General features: G+C 36.4%; 1 protein-coding gene across 8 annotated transcripts in view; it reads right to left on the bottom strand.

The window, feature by feature from the left end:
- The window catches only part of lrfn1 (leucine rich repeat and fibronectin type III domain containing 1), a 173,479-nt gene that overhangs the window by 121,252 nt on the left and 38,593 nt on the right, over positions 1-13,634 (bottom strand). The gene's annotated exons all lie outside the window — the stretch shown is intronic.

The following is a 13,634-nucleotide window of genomic DNA, read 5'->3' as shown; positions in this document are numbered from 1 at the left end:
TAAAAAAAATGTAATTTTTTTTTTTTTTTAAATCAAGATGTTTCTATTTTCATGCCTTACTATAGCTTTACCTAAAATAAAGCTTTCATTTTTATGCCGTATTATAGCACTACCCATTTTTTTTTTTTTACTATTCTTTTGCCATACCTCAGATTTTTTATAATGCCTTACCTGAAAAAAAAAATCCAAATGTTTCTATTTTTATGCCTTACTATATAGCCTTACCTGAAAAAATGTTTTTATTTGTATGCCGTTTTTATGATTTTTGATTATGCCTTACCTCAAAAATTTACTTTGGCAAATTTCTGCCACCCCACTGTGGAACCTGTAATTCTTAGTGGTCTTCCATCCAAGTACTAACCAGACTGAGCCCTGCTTAGCAACAACAACAGGCAGGTACGGCCACAAAAATGTTTTTCAAAAGTTTCATTTTTTTATGCCATACTATATCCTTACTTTTGAATTTTGGTGTTCATCATATTATTGCCATTGTTATGCTTTAATATAGCTTTACCTAAAAAAAGAAAAAAATTCAAAATGTTTCTATTTTTATGCCTTACTCTAGCCATACCTTAATTTTTTTATGTTTGTTATATTTGACATTTTTACACCTTACTATATAGCCTTACCTCTATAGCCTTTTCTAATTTTTCATGCCATACTGCATTTTCACCTTAGTTTAAGAGTGCTCATAACATCTGAACTAGTTCTTAGGGTCTTATGATGGCCTTATCTCAGAAAAAAAAAATTCCCAAATTTTTAGTGTTTGTCATATTTTTGCTATTTTTATACCTTACTATAAAGCCTCATGTTAGATTTTTGTATTTTTATTTTTTTCATTTTAATGCCTTACTATAGCTTCATCTCAGAAAGAAAAATCCAAAATGCCCAGTCGGCCTGCTTGCTCTTTATTAACGCCTGGTAACAGACAGACGAGTACTTTCACTCTATTAGTGTAATTTTCATCCTCCAGCTAAAATAAGAGCATCTTTTGGTCAAATTTAACCAATAACCTTTATTCATGTGTCGTGTAATCTCAAGTAAACCCTGCAGTGCTCCACAGACCACTAAAAGGTAAAAAAAAACAAGGCCAAACGACTCAAAAGTTTGCCTTTAAAAATGCAATAGTGGCATACAAAAGCATTGAAAGGTTATTTTTGCTGTGTCTCCGAAATAAAATACTGCCTCAAAACTATATTACGTGTTGGGAAAGAGTGCAACTGAGTGGAGTAGGTGAAGCAAACACTGAAAACACACAATTGTCTGACCTGAGAGATGACCTGAATAGCCTCCTGAGTGAATGTTGTTGTTTTATTTACTTCACAGTCCAGTTACCATGGCTGTTGCAGCTGCTGATGCATCTGGAGGAGGATTTTGTGCCTGACAAATGACTGTGTGGTTTGAAGTGTACTTGACAAGAATAAATCTTGTTATTTTTTAAATCCCTGCAAAGCCAATTTCCCAAAAAATACAAGCAGATTGTGAGTCCGTGTCGTGAAACATCTGTTTCGATTGATGGTTCTAACGCTCACCTTAAAGGCACACATTCCCACCCACAGCGTCACAACAACACCCTGAGAGGATCGAAAACGTTCTCAATACAATGGCTGTATTCAAAATTGCATACTAACATTACATACTACTCATACTAAGTGAGAATGTAGTGCGTTCACATTGGATAGTATGAGTATTGGAGAAATAGCTGGATGCATACTATATCTGGACATTTTTTAAGTATGCAATGTGGGCACACTGGTCTTACTCAACCGCCCCACGATGCATTACGAGCGGAACGCAAGAGTCACACATCCCCTTTTCAAAATAAAAGCATCTCTTCTTGTCTTCCATTAGTTTTTAACACTTTTGTAAATAGAGCTTGAAATTAAGCAGAAGTTTTGTCGGTAGCACAATGTCTGGTCTGTGAAAATCTCCAAAATGTCGACATGAAATGAGTTTCTGCGAGTTTTATGAATCAAATGACCAGATGTTGATATTCTACTTGGTCACTTTCTAGCTTAAAATGTTTTCAGAACTTTCAATGGTGGCAAATGAATGGAGATATTTAGCCTCAGTGTGCTTCAGGTTTTTGTCGTCGTAGGTTCAAAATTCATCTTGGGAAACTTGGAAGTATACTTTAGTGGGAACGCTCATCATCCTAATCCTGCTAACCAAACTTATAGTATATAGTAGACAGTATATACTCATTGAGTGTGTAGTGCACAGTACGTAGTATGCCATTTCGAACACAGCCAGTGCCTCTGATTAAAGTGGAGCCAAATTTAGGAAGTCCTAAAGCTTGGTGAAATTAGGTTAAATAAAATAAGAAGTTGATTCTTCGCGACTGATATGAAAATGTTCATAAATACCAGCAGGGTTGATCAAAAGCAGCCGTGTCACTAAAATATTCTATCTGTTAAATCCTCAGGAGACTGACTTTCAGGCACACTTTAAATCTATGTTTTCAGTTAACATAGTTTCTCTGTCAAAGAAGCTAAAAAGAGATGAAAGTTAAAACTCTGTCTACCACAAAATCAAGCATCTCTGCCGTTCGCCAGCATCAGTTCCTACATCGAATAACTTTCCCCAGTCTTTGATGGGCGTCTTCTGTGGATCTGCTGTATTTGCAAACAATGGGTACAACCCATAAATGATACATTGTTTATGTCTGAGAGAGAAGCAGTGTGTGGGCATAGCACTAATGGAGCGCTCTTCTGAAGAAGAAGCTCTTTAAGATGTTGAATGAAAGCAAGATTTGGTTGAGGTGAGTGGAGCGTGTTTGCAGAGACATAAAACGATTTTGAAGATTTTCGTTGTTACTCCAAGAATCTCTGCTGTTTGTTTTAGGCTTACCTACAAAGACGCTGCTTCTACTGCAGCCCCTGAACTTGATTCAATCCAATAGAAAACTACCAATACGACCACTAGTTTTTAGGGTTTTATGATAGCCTTATCTCAGAAAAAAAAATATTTCTTCTCCTATTTTCATCCATTACTATAGCCTTATCTCAGAAAAATATATAATTTGTTTCCCATTTTTATGCCTTACTATAGCCTTATCTAAGAAAAAACATTTTTACATTTTTATGCCTTACTATATCCTTATCGAAAAAACAATCAAAACGTTTTCCATTTCACAATTTTTTTAACCTTATCTAAGAAAAATAAATCATTTGTTTTCCATTTATGCCTTATTATAGCCTTATCTCAATTTTTTTTTTCCATTTTCATGCCTTACTAAGTTACTATAACCTTTTCTTAGAAAAAAATCTAAATGTTTTCCATTCTTATGCCTTATTATAGCCTTATCTGAGAAAAAAAAATCATTTGTTTTCCATTTTTACGCCTTATTACAGCTTTCTCTCCGAAAAAAAATCCAAAATGTTTCCAGTTTTATGCCATTACTTTAGCCTTATCTCAGAATTTTTTTTTCCATTTTCATGCCTTACTATTGTCTTATCTTAGAAAAAAAATCTAAACGTTTTCCATTTTTATGCTTTACTATATAGCCTTATCGCAGACAATTTTTTTTTTTTTTTTTTTCATTTTTATGCCTGAATAACTATAACTTAACATCAGAAAAAAATCTAAAATGTTTCCATTGTTATGCCTCTCCTTATCTATTTACATTTATTTACCTCAGTCAGAGATGCATTCGTGTGACAGATTGAATTTTTGAAGTGCCACTTAGCTATTCCTTGTTAAACTACCACACACAGTCACACTGTTGGCCTCCAGCTTCATTACATCACAGTAAGTCACACTTTCCATAAGTGTAATGACTGCCAACCACAGGCATGCCTGGTGTTGCATGCATCTTTGAGTGACGGCTACAAATACCACAAGGGAAACAGCCACTTGACAAATGCTAAATATGTCTGATTTCTCTCCCAAAGATAAAGTTGTGCTGTCCAGGGTCTAACTGAGGGAAGTAGAGTATGTGCTGTGGCATGTTGGAGCTCATCAATGACGGAGAAAGACAGTTTTCTGAACAGAAAGAGACAGACCGAAAAACATCCCAATGGGTGAAGTTACCCTCCATGCTTTTAAGAGAGCTCTGAGTGGATTTTCACTACATGCTTTTAATTAATGGCAAGGAGGAAATGGTTTAAAATGGGGTGGGAGGAAGAGGGGGTGGGGGGGAGCAAGTGCAGACAATCGGCAAATATCTTACAACAGGGACGGAGGGGAACGCAGCGGCAGGCGTTGAACTGTCAGCTAAGGATTGATTAATGATGCCTCTGAAGTCCGGAGGTGGTTTTTATTCGCATTTATGCTGCAAAACACTCTGGCCTCCATTTTCTCCAAAGTGGATTATTTCCTTTGCAAATTCTCACATTGTAAATCAAAAACATGAACATCCACACGCATGCTTTGTCTTACACCTCTAATAAAAATAAATTGTATTCAAGAAAAGGAAAATGTTATAACAATGTGTTTCATGAACTTATTACAGGGGTCCTACAGCTTCAGTCAAATTAAATTCAAGACTTTTTATTGCCATTTGAAATTAAACTTAAGACCAACTTTACTGTAAACACAATAAGGGCGGGGGGATGGGAGGGGCGGGGTGTTGGGGTGGGACGCCACATTAATTACCTAGAGTTAGGGTACATTTTTTTCCAGTGTCTAGTGCAGACGTGCAACTGGCGGGCCCCAAAATAACAAACAAAAATACACAAAATGACAGTAAAATACACAATAATATAAATTAAAAAAAAAAAAAAATTAAAAAAAAACAATAATCAAAATCACTCAAAAAACACACAAGATGACTACAAAAATAGCAAAACTATTTAGAAAAGCCATTAAGAAAAATCTTCGTTGGACAGGCAATTTTCATTGAATTCACATTTTCCCATGTTGTCACATTTCTGTCAGTGTTTTGTAGTAAATTATACATCACCATTTATTTTGAAATGTGAGACTAATTACAATCATAAAATCATACTTACGTGTTAAAATGTAAGACTTTTGAAACATTGATTTAGGACATTTTAATCACAATTAAAGCCTTATTTTTAGATTAATTAATTGATGGCCTTGTAAGACTTTTTATTGATCTGCGGGAACCCTGTTATTAAGACGTTTCGCATTTCATTGCACAGGTTAAGTCTGGATAATATACGACGAGGCTTCACTTTTTCAAAAAAAAAAAAAAAAAAAGGCCATCAACTAAACACTGAGAGCGAGGCCATAACTCTTTATTGGCTCCACCTTGTTAAGCTTTAATATCGCTACAGTAGACACAATTATGAGCACAACTTCCTGCTTAATTGCAGAAATTGCAGTCGATGAGTGTCTAATAAATTAAATTATTTAGTTATTGGTTAAGCTAGGTTTTTGTCTTCCTTTATTCTAATGTTGGAACAGCAGACCGGAGAGGAAATTTAATGTTTGCAAAGCAGTGCTGCATATAGGACAGTGCAGCACACCCACACATCCAGTGGCTAGAAGTGAAAGTTCCTGTTCTCTGTGCCACACGGGACTGTGTTTCAAGCCCCCCAAAAAAAGTTAAAACAGCTGCAAAGTCTCAGAATCCCTCGTTCATATTTTATGTATTATATTATATGCATCAAGCTGTCAATCAATAGCAGCCCAAAGAAAAACTAGATAAAGCAGAGGCGTGCACTATTGACTGGGGAAATCTTTGTTAGTTATGCAGCCAGCTAGTGCAAATAAAGCTCTTGTGCATTGTCTAACAATCATAAACCTAAAGCCTCAAATCAAGTTCCAAGGAAATTCCAACATATAAACAATATTTTAAAAAATGGAGCCACTTTACTGTCATAAAAATTATCTCTGACAATTCTATACAAGTGACATATGAACAGATTTGAAACCATCATAGAAATGTGACAAACATACAGTCGCACAGAGGACAAAGTACTCATAAATGGGTTTTCAAAAGCCGTTGTCTGGACTAACGTCTGGACAGTCAGAGCTTACAAAAAGGCTTTCACATTTTTAATCTTGGAGCTGCTGCCTGTATTATTAGATTTAGTCTGTTTGATTTGGAAAGCAGTGGTGACCTCTAAATGACCTCTTCTCTAGCTCTGGGCTTTCTTCTGTATAAGATGACAGCAGTAACAGAATTATTCTTTATTGTGCAGCTGTCTATTTTGATGCTTGTGCCAAAATGATTACAATGGGTGAAAAACTAGAGCACCAAAGTAGTTTAAAAAAATAATAATAATAATAAAGATGGTTGCTTTTATTTAACTACCAAATCATATTTACATAAAATATGTTGTAACAACAAAATGACAAAAACCTTATACATATTCTATGTTATTTGGGGACTTATTCATTTGCACTCACCCTTCAGTTGTCATTAAATTGCGACCCAAATCTAGTTTTTGAAAAACAGCTGAAAACACGTATATAATATTTTTAAAAACATAAATCTATATATTTTCCTGTGCAACATGGATATTTACAGCATGCCTGTCTAAAGAAAAGTTTCTTTCAAAATTAAAGACAAGTCCAACATGAGAGAAGTTCAATATTTATATATTTTTGACCAGCTTGCCGCGACCCACCCAGTATAGTTCCTTGACCCACTTTTGGGTCCCGACCCACCAGTTAAAAATCAATAACTTAGTATAATTAAATGTATTTTAATTACTGTACTATAGCTTTGATAAAAAAAAGTTGATTTAATGAAGTTAATTTTATACAAAAAAAACCCAATGAAATCAATGGTTGAAATATTTTGAATTAACTCATAATATAGCGAAGATTGAATAAATCTAAATCAATTTTACAGGGAAAATGTAATCAAGTTACTCGGTATCTGAAAAAGCTGTCAGGGTCTGTAAATATATGATTGTTTTCAGCCCTGTGTCAGTATTACATTTTCAGTCACTCCTTGCTTATTCATGTCTGTCTACTTTATGTTCCTAGTTGATGTTTTCTTCCAGGTTCCTGTTTGTGTCTTCATTCCCAGTCTCGTTCCCATTCTGTTTGGCACTCAGGTGTGCCCCATTCCCACTCCAGCCTCCGTCACTATTTAGCGGTGTTTTTCACAGAGTGGTCGATGGTTCATTGTCCGTGAATGCTTCATGCGTTTGATGCAGGACAATTACACAGGTAGAATGCTCAGTGTCAGATCAGTACAGCTCGAGTTCACAACTAACAGTGGCACAAAACAGAGATAAAGACCCAGCAGCATGTTGTTCATCTCCATAATGGAGCTGTGAGTGGGTGCAGCAAGAACCAAAATAATCATAAAAACCAGAGCAGTATCTGGTTTTCACTGGTATCTGTGTGTCCTAAACTGGTGGCAAAGTTTTTCTAGTCCATTACTCATCCCTGCCTGTCCTAGATTATCCTTTGCTCATAACATCTGGGTTACCAAGATACAAAAACAGTTATGAGTCCAAAGTTAACGTCACAACCTTCAAATGAGCATGGTACATGTTACATTCTGAACAAGACTTGAACACTTTAAAGCAGCACAGAATCACTGAGCACTTCAGTGTATTCGGGGTCCCTTTCCTAAATCAGTAGCAGTTCATCAGGGAACGCTTTGAACAGTTGAAGAACCGTTTCTGAAAGGCTTCTAAAGCGTAAGATATGCTCTAAAGAGCTTATTGGTAGATTCCCCAAAGTATACCATCTTTGGATGAAGTGTAAAGCGATTAAAACCAAAGATTTCCCATTGACTAGTATCATCTACTGGCCTTTAAAGGTGGTGTAATGGAAAATAACTAAATGGTACCAGCAAGGCTCAAACCAAGAATTCTCGTCATGTCAAATAGTGGCTCGATTATGATCATAGGTTATTTAAGGTCTGTGTAGGGTTCTTCTGTTATTAGGGATGTCCCAATACAACTTTTACATTTCCAATATAATCAGCCGATACCGATGTTGATCCGATATCAGCATGAATCATACATACTTTTTTTCTCTCTCTCTCTGTCTCTCTTTCTCTCTCTCTCTCTGTTTTCTTTAATAAAAATTATAATAACTACTTTTTTTCTAGTGTGGAATGTTAGAAAAGGCTTGACCAAGTGATGTTACTCAAACAGAGAACAATAGTCAGCAACAGCACGCATGAGAAAAACTGACCCATTTATTATTAACCAATTGGTTACATCATTTTAACCTTCAATATAATATCTACAGTATTCTACAATTGAATAAAATAAATTAAATTATCATTATTATTATTTTTTTTAAATCGAAAAATCCGGAAATTTTAATCCGATATTCAATATTCGTTTCCAGGCTAAGATCGGACAAATATCCGATACCGATATTGGATCAGGACACCACTATCTGTTGTATACGTTGAAAATGAAGTTTGAAGTAATTTGCATGAATAACCAAAAAGAGCCTATAATATGCAGTGATTACAAAACACAAAATAAAAAAAAGCTTCAAAATTACTTCCATACGTGCAATAACCAGCCTTTACTTTAAAATGTTATGTCATTTTAAGGAATAATTGTGTGCTGAAAGCACATAAGCTGGTTCCACTATATATTTATCACTTTTTATCTTCTGAACATATGTTATAAATACATACAAAAAGAACCAAAAGGTTCTTGGCCCTCTCTTCACTCTGGTCCCTTTCCGAACCACTAAACAGTTCTAGTTTCAGTACTGGTTTGGACACTAAATGTCAGAACCTTGTTGCTTTCTTGTAAACCATCTCTCTTAAAGTGTCGGGAAATTGCAAACATTAGTAACATAGTGGATCACATTGGTTACCTGTGCCACTGCTTTACCAGATAAAGAAACTTAGTTGGACATATTGATGAGACCCATCCACCACCTACCAATGAACTCAAATCAAATCAAAGCATCAAATAAACATGCCTCATTCTTAAGGGTGTAACGATTCATCAAATAGATCAATTAATCAATTCATAGTCCTATGATCCAGCTACATTGATCTGTGCTCAGCAAGTTGGCTTTCCGGATGACATTAATCGATCTCAAATTGCTTTTAAAGGTAATTAATCGATTCTCTCGCTACAAGGAAATAAGCTTTTTATTTCACAGTCAAACTGGTTGAATTATTATTTTGGCTTAAAAGTTACTGAATCAATTTTGAGTCACTGAATAATTTCGGATCGAATCGTTCTAAATTAACCAATATCGTCCTTGAATCAAATCGTCAACAATGAACTGTGATTTGAAACAAAACGCTAAAACGAATCGTTAAGCCCCTACTCATTCTAGAATAACCATAAGGATTAGGACTGTGTATTTAACCCCATACTTGAGGAAATCAAATAGCACTAAACTGAAGTTTCTAGTCCATTGTAGAAACACATGAATAGTAAGTACAGGCTGCTGCCACCCAATACTATTTTTAGAGTTGGGCTTGATTGGTTCACTGTATTATTGGCTCATATGAAACCTAAAGGTAAGGAATTTAAGATATACGTTCATCTCTTCTCAAGCTGAAATATTTTGTTTGATGGGGATGAGAGACGTTGTCCTACTTCTGCTCAGCTCCCCTAGAGAACGGCCCTCACTCATTCCTTCTTGCTGGGTGGAAAACAGAGATCCAGGCTCAGTGAAACAACTGCACTAAATACAGCCCTGGTAGTTACCATAGAAACCGGCGCTGGTGCATCCCTGACTAGTCCTACTGTATTTCATTTCACACTTGACCTAGAAAAACACTGGAAAGTTGTTGTTTAGCTTCCTTCCAGTTCCCAATTTTTATACACAGGTGATATAACAGAAAGCAAAAAAAAAAAAAAAAGGCTCCAACGCAAACACAAACGAGGACTAAACAGAAGCTAAACACTTTCTTAAAGGAGCCAGAGGAGAAAGACATGTCTTGTGTGAAAAGGACAGAGAGGTGTGAATGTGCATGCAATGCCAAAGATGCTTCAGGGAGAGTGAATTTACAGTGACAACAAAATGGAGTGCCACCGTGAGGCTGGTCATAGCTAAAGTGAAGTGGACAGCACATGATCACATTCAAAATATATCACGTCAAAGCCTTGCTGGCACCTTTCCTGAGAGAAAGGACTTTGCAACGCACATTTTATAATGTGTGTGTGCGACTGTGCGTGTGTGTGTGCATAGCAGAGCAGTGCTGCTTCTAACGTTACATAATACATTGTGCTGCATTGCATTAACTTACATCAGGTCAATATTTTAAAAATAATTCTACAATAATTCAATTCAAGGTGGTTGAGAAGGAGTCATTCATTGAAAGAAGACACAAGCCAACCATCCGGAAGCTCAGCTTCTAATTAGAAACCCTCGGTGTGTTTTCATCGAATAGGAAGCAATAATAGGCAGTCCTTTTGACACGTCAAGTCTTATACTGGGCTCTCAGTTCCATGGGGTATTAATATAGTATCCAAATAGGTCAGGAGCCACGTTATGCTGCGGCCCGGCTCTAAAGCCTTTATTTCATCAGCACACTCTTTTACCCACAAGTGTCTTTAAAGTATACGCAGAGCCAACACAAGGCGTACACAATTACTTGCACTCAGCAACACACTAATGACACCGAGCACTTAGAGTAGCAACAGGATCTGAGGTTTGTGTAGGAGCAGTTTAGATAACATCATGCCTCTTTGTCACGCTGAGCGCCAGTTGCGTTTCAATGCTATGCACATTACGTTGGTTCCCACGGCTGACAAAACAACCAATCACAAATCACTAATCTGTAAAATCTTCAAAAAAAAAAACAGTTTGACTAATGATCCAATTTTGTGTCTTGTGGTAAAAATGACTGCAGCAAGTATATGTTAACAAATAGATATCTTTAGCCTATAGTTTAGTTTAATGGTTACACAAAGGATGTGACTACTTAGGAAAGCATGCGAGGGGTTTACATAGCATGATCATTTCTCAAAGACACAATAACATCTATAATAGTACAAAAATAATAACACCAATTTTACAATGACCTACATTTCTGCATGTGATCACCTGCAAACATGCAGAATAAAGTATAGGACAAAGTATCTTTATTACGGTACTTGAATGGAAGTAAAGATACTCTTTGTCAAAAACAACACAAACAACACAAAGTTTGGTGATCGTACCGATTAATCGGTACGATCACCAAACAAACAACAACAACTCAAAAACTGAACACTGGTGGTAGCAAGCTACAATTTAGCCACAGCAGCCCTGGGGCATACTGATGAATGAAGCATGAAGCGTGGCTGCCATTTCACACCTAAGGTCCCTCTGACCACCACCAACATTTATGTACAATTCATACCCATTCACACAAGGCTATGTGGGTAAAGAGCCTTGCCCAAGGACACCATGACAATGACTTGGATAGAGCGGGATTCCAACCCCCAATCCTTCGGTTACTGGATACCCCACTCTACCACTGAGCCACAATCTCCCTTTACACAAATTACAGGAAATATACAGTAAACTATATAATAACATATATAACACTTCTATATAAAATACAAATACAAAACTAAGTAACTTAAAGCTGATATCCGAAGTTTCTGAGAGGACGTCTCGATGTCCCGCCCTAAACAGCCACACTTCCTCCCACTGCCTCTCCCAATCTACCAGAAGCCACGCCTCTTCTTTTCTGCACGCTCATCTCGGAACATAACAAGGTCACATTGATATAGGTCTATGGGTGAGGTAAGAACCAAAATCATATTTACCCGTTTGCTGTGGTGACGCGCGGCCTTGTTTCCGTGTACAGTTCCGCATTCACTTTGATTGACAGTCTCAAAAACAGGAAGTCCCAGCCTATTGGATGGGCACACTAGGCAATTGTATAGGGGTCTATAGGACAAAGGAGGGACTTATGTACACTAATGTATATGAATGACCACCAGCAGTAGACCACAGTAAAAGACTAGTTAGGTATTTTTTCGAATTTCAAAAGAATCATACATAATATCAGCTTTAAGTTCAATACTTCAGTAAATTTTCTTTGTAACTGTCTGCCACTGATTAAAACACAGTATAGCCCAGACTGCATTTATTTATCTAGGAGTGATTAGAATAAATATCAATGTCAATACTGTTGGAAGATGTAAAATGTTAGATTCCTAAACAACTCTGTACAGATATTCCACGTTTTTTAGAGAAAAGGCAGTAGAAAAGCTGCCTGTGAGATGAAGCACCTTCAGTCTCTCTTTGCTTCAGTAGCTGCCGAGGGAGAGGACTCCCCATTTGATTTCAACCTCAAGCTTCCCACCATCTTTTTGCCTTTTATCTAAAAGAGCGCAACATACCCAGTGTCTCATACTCTTTAGTCAATGCACTCTGTAATGGATGTGTAGAAACCATTACACAATCACATCTTATATTGAACATGACCCACTCGTCCATATTTACTATGAGCCAACCAGTCATTAAGGAACAAGACAGACCAAACGCACACGGTTGCAATTATGCATTGTAAATGGTACTAATTTAATTGCATTTTCTTGCAGCACTTCCTAATGAGTACCTGACATAGGCTGAGCACACATTAGCAGCACATTGTTGTTGATGTTTACAAAGGCAACAACCCCCCCCCACACACACACACCCACAAACACACACACACACACACACACACAGACGAGCCTTTCTGTGCTGCATAAAGCTGTGCCTGATGTCTGCAGTTAGGGCCTGACAGCATCGTATTACACTGCTGGAAATTTTCTATTAACTGCGTAGAATATAACATGAGACAACTATGATCTGCTAAGTGAGCTTTTTGAGAATGGGTTGAAAGGAAGAAAGAAAAAAAAAAGAGAAAAGAAAACCAGTCGATGTGGATGTAGATGCAGCTCCTAAAAGGGTGCTCGCAGATACTTAGTTACTTGAGTGCATTGTTAAAATAAATCACCAAATGCTGAACAAATGTATTTATCAGTCAGAGAACAGCACCAGGATGCAGGTCAACGGGTTCTACAGCTTCCACTGAGCATTGGTACACAAGTGCACATTAATACAACCTGTAAGCTGAATAATAACATTCATTCAGATGCAAAACTCTAATGCCAAATATTAATCTTCCTTCAGTTTTTCATTTCTGTTTGGTTGGCACTGAACACGGGCACACCAAATGCTCTCAGTAGTAACACTGTTCAACAATATGGAACACTGTTGTGAAACAACAAAGGTAAGTTTGGTTTGTTACACTGTTATTATAAATCCAGACATAAAAAATAAAGTAAAAAGATGAATTTAAGGACAGCTCCATTTTCAAATCCTGATTCAGTTTTCTACGTATCACCAAAATTCAAGATCAAACAAGAAGAAGATTAAATTAAGGTTTGATGCAACTCATCTAAAGGAAAGACTTGAGAGATGATTAATGGAATTTGCATGACTCAATCTGATAGTTAAAATAATAACTTTAATAAAGGAATTTAAATTACTCTAGACTTAAATGCTGAGCGACTCATGATTTCCTTTAAAATGACTTTGCAGAAATCTATTACCTAATATCTACTGTATATATTTAAAAAAAAAAAAAACATCTCAATAATCACAACCAGCAAATTAAAGAGAATTACATTACAGCAAAAAGTTTCTAAACGAATTGAATACATACAAAAAGAAAAAATCTTCCTCCTTGATGTTTGAACAACACATTAGTCTCAAATAAATTAACATCAGTTTCCATTACAAAGAGGTAACGATGTGAACAAAACACTGTCTGATTATAACCTCTTCTG

This window comes from Gouania willdenowi, chromosome 13, assembly GCF_900634775.1.
Source record: "Gouania willdenowi chromosome 13, fGouWil2.1, whole genome shotgun sequence".
Lineage (NCBI taxonomy): Eukaryota > Metazoa > Chordata > Actinopteri > Blenniiformes > Gobiesocidae > Gouania > Gouania willdenowi.
Note: the sequence above shows the minus strand (reverse complement) of the source record. Positions and strands in the feature narration are given on the sequence as shown.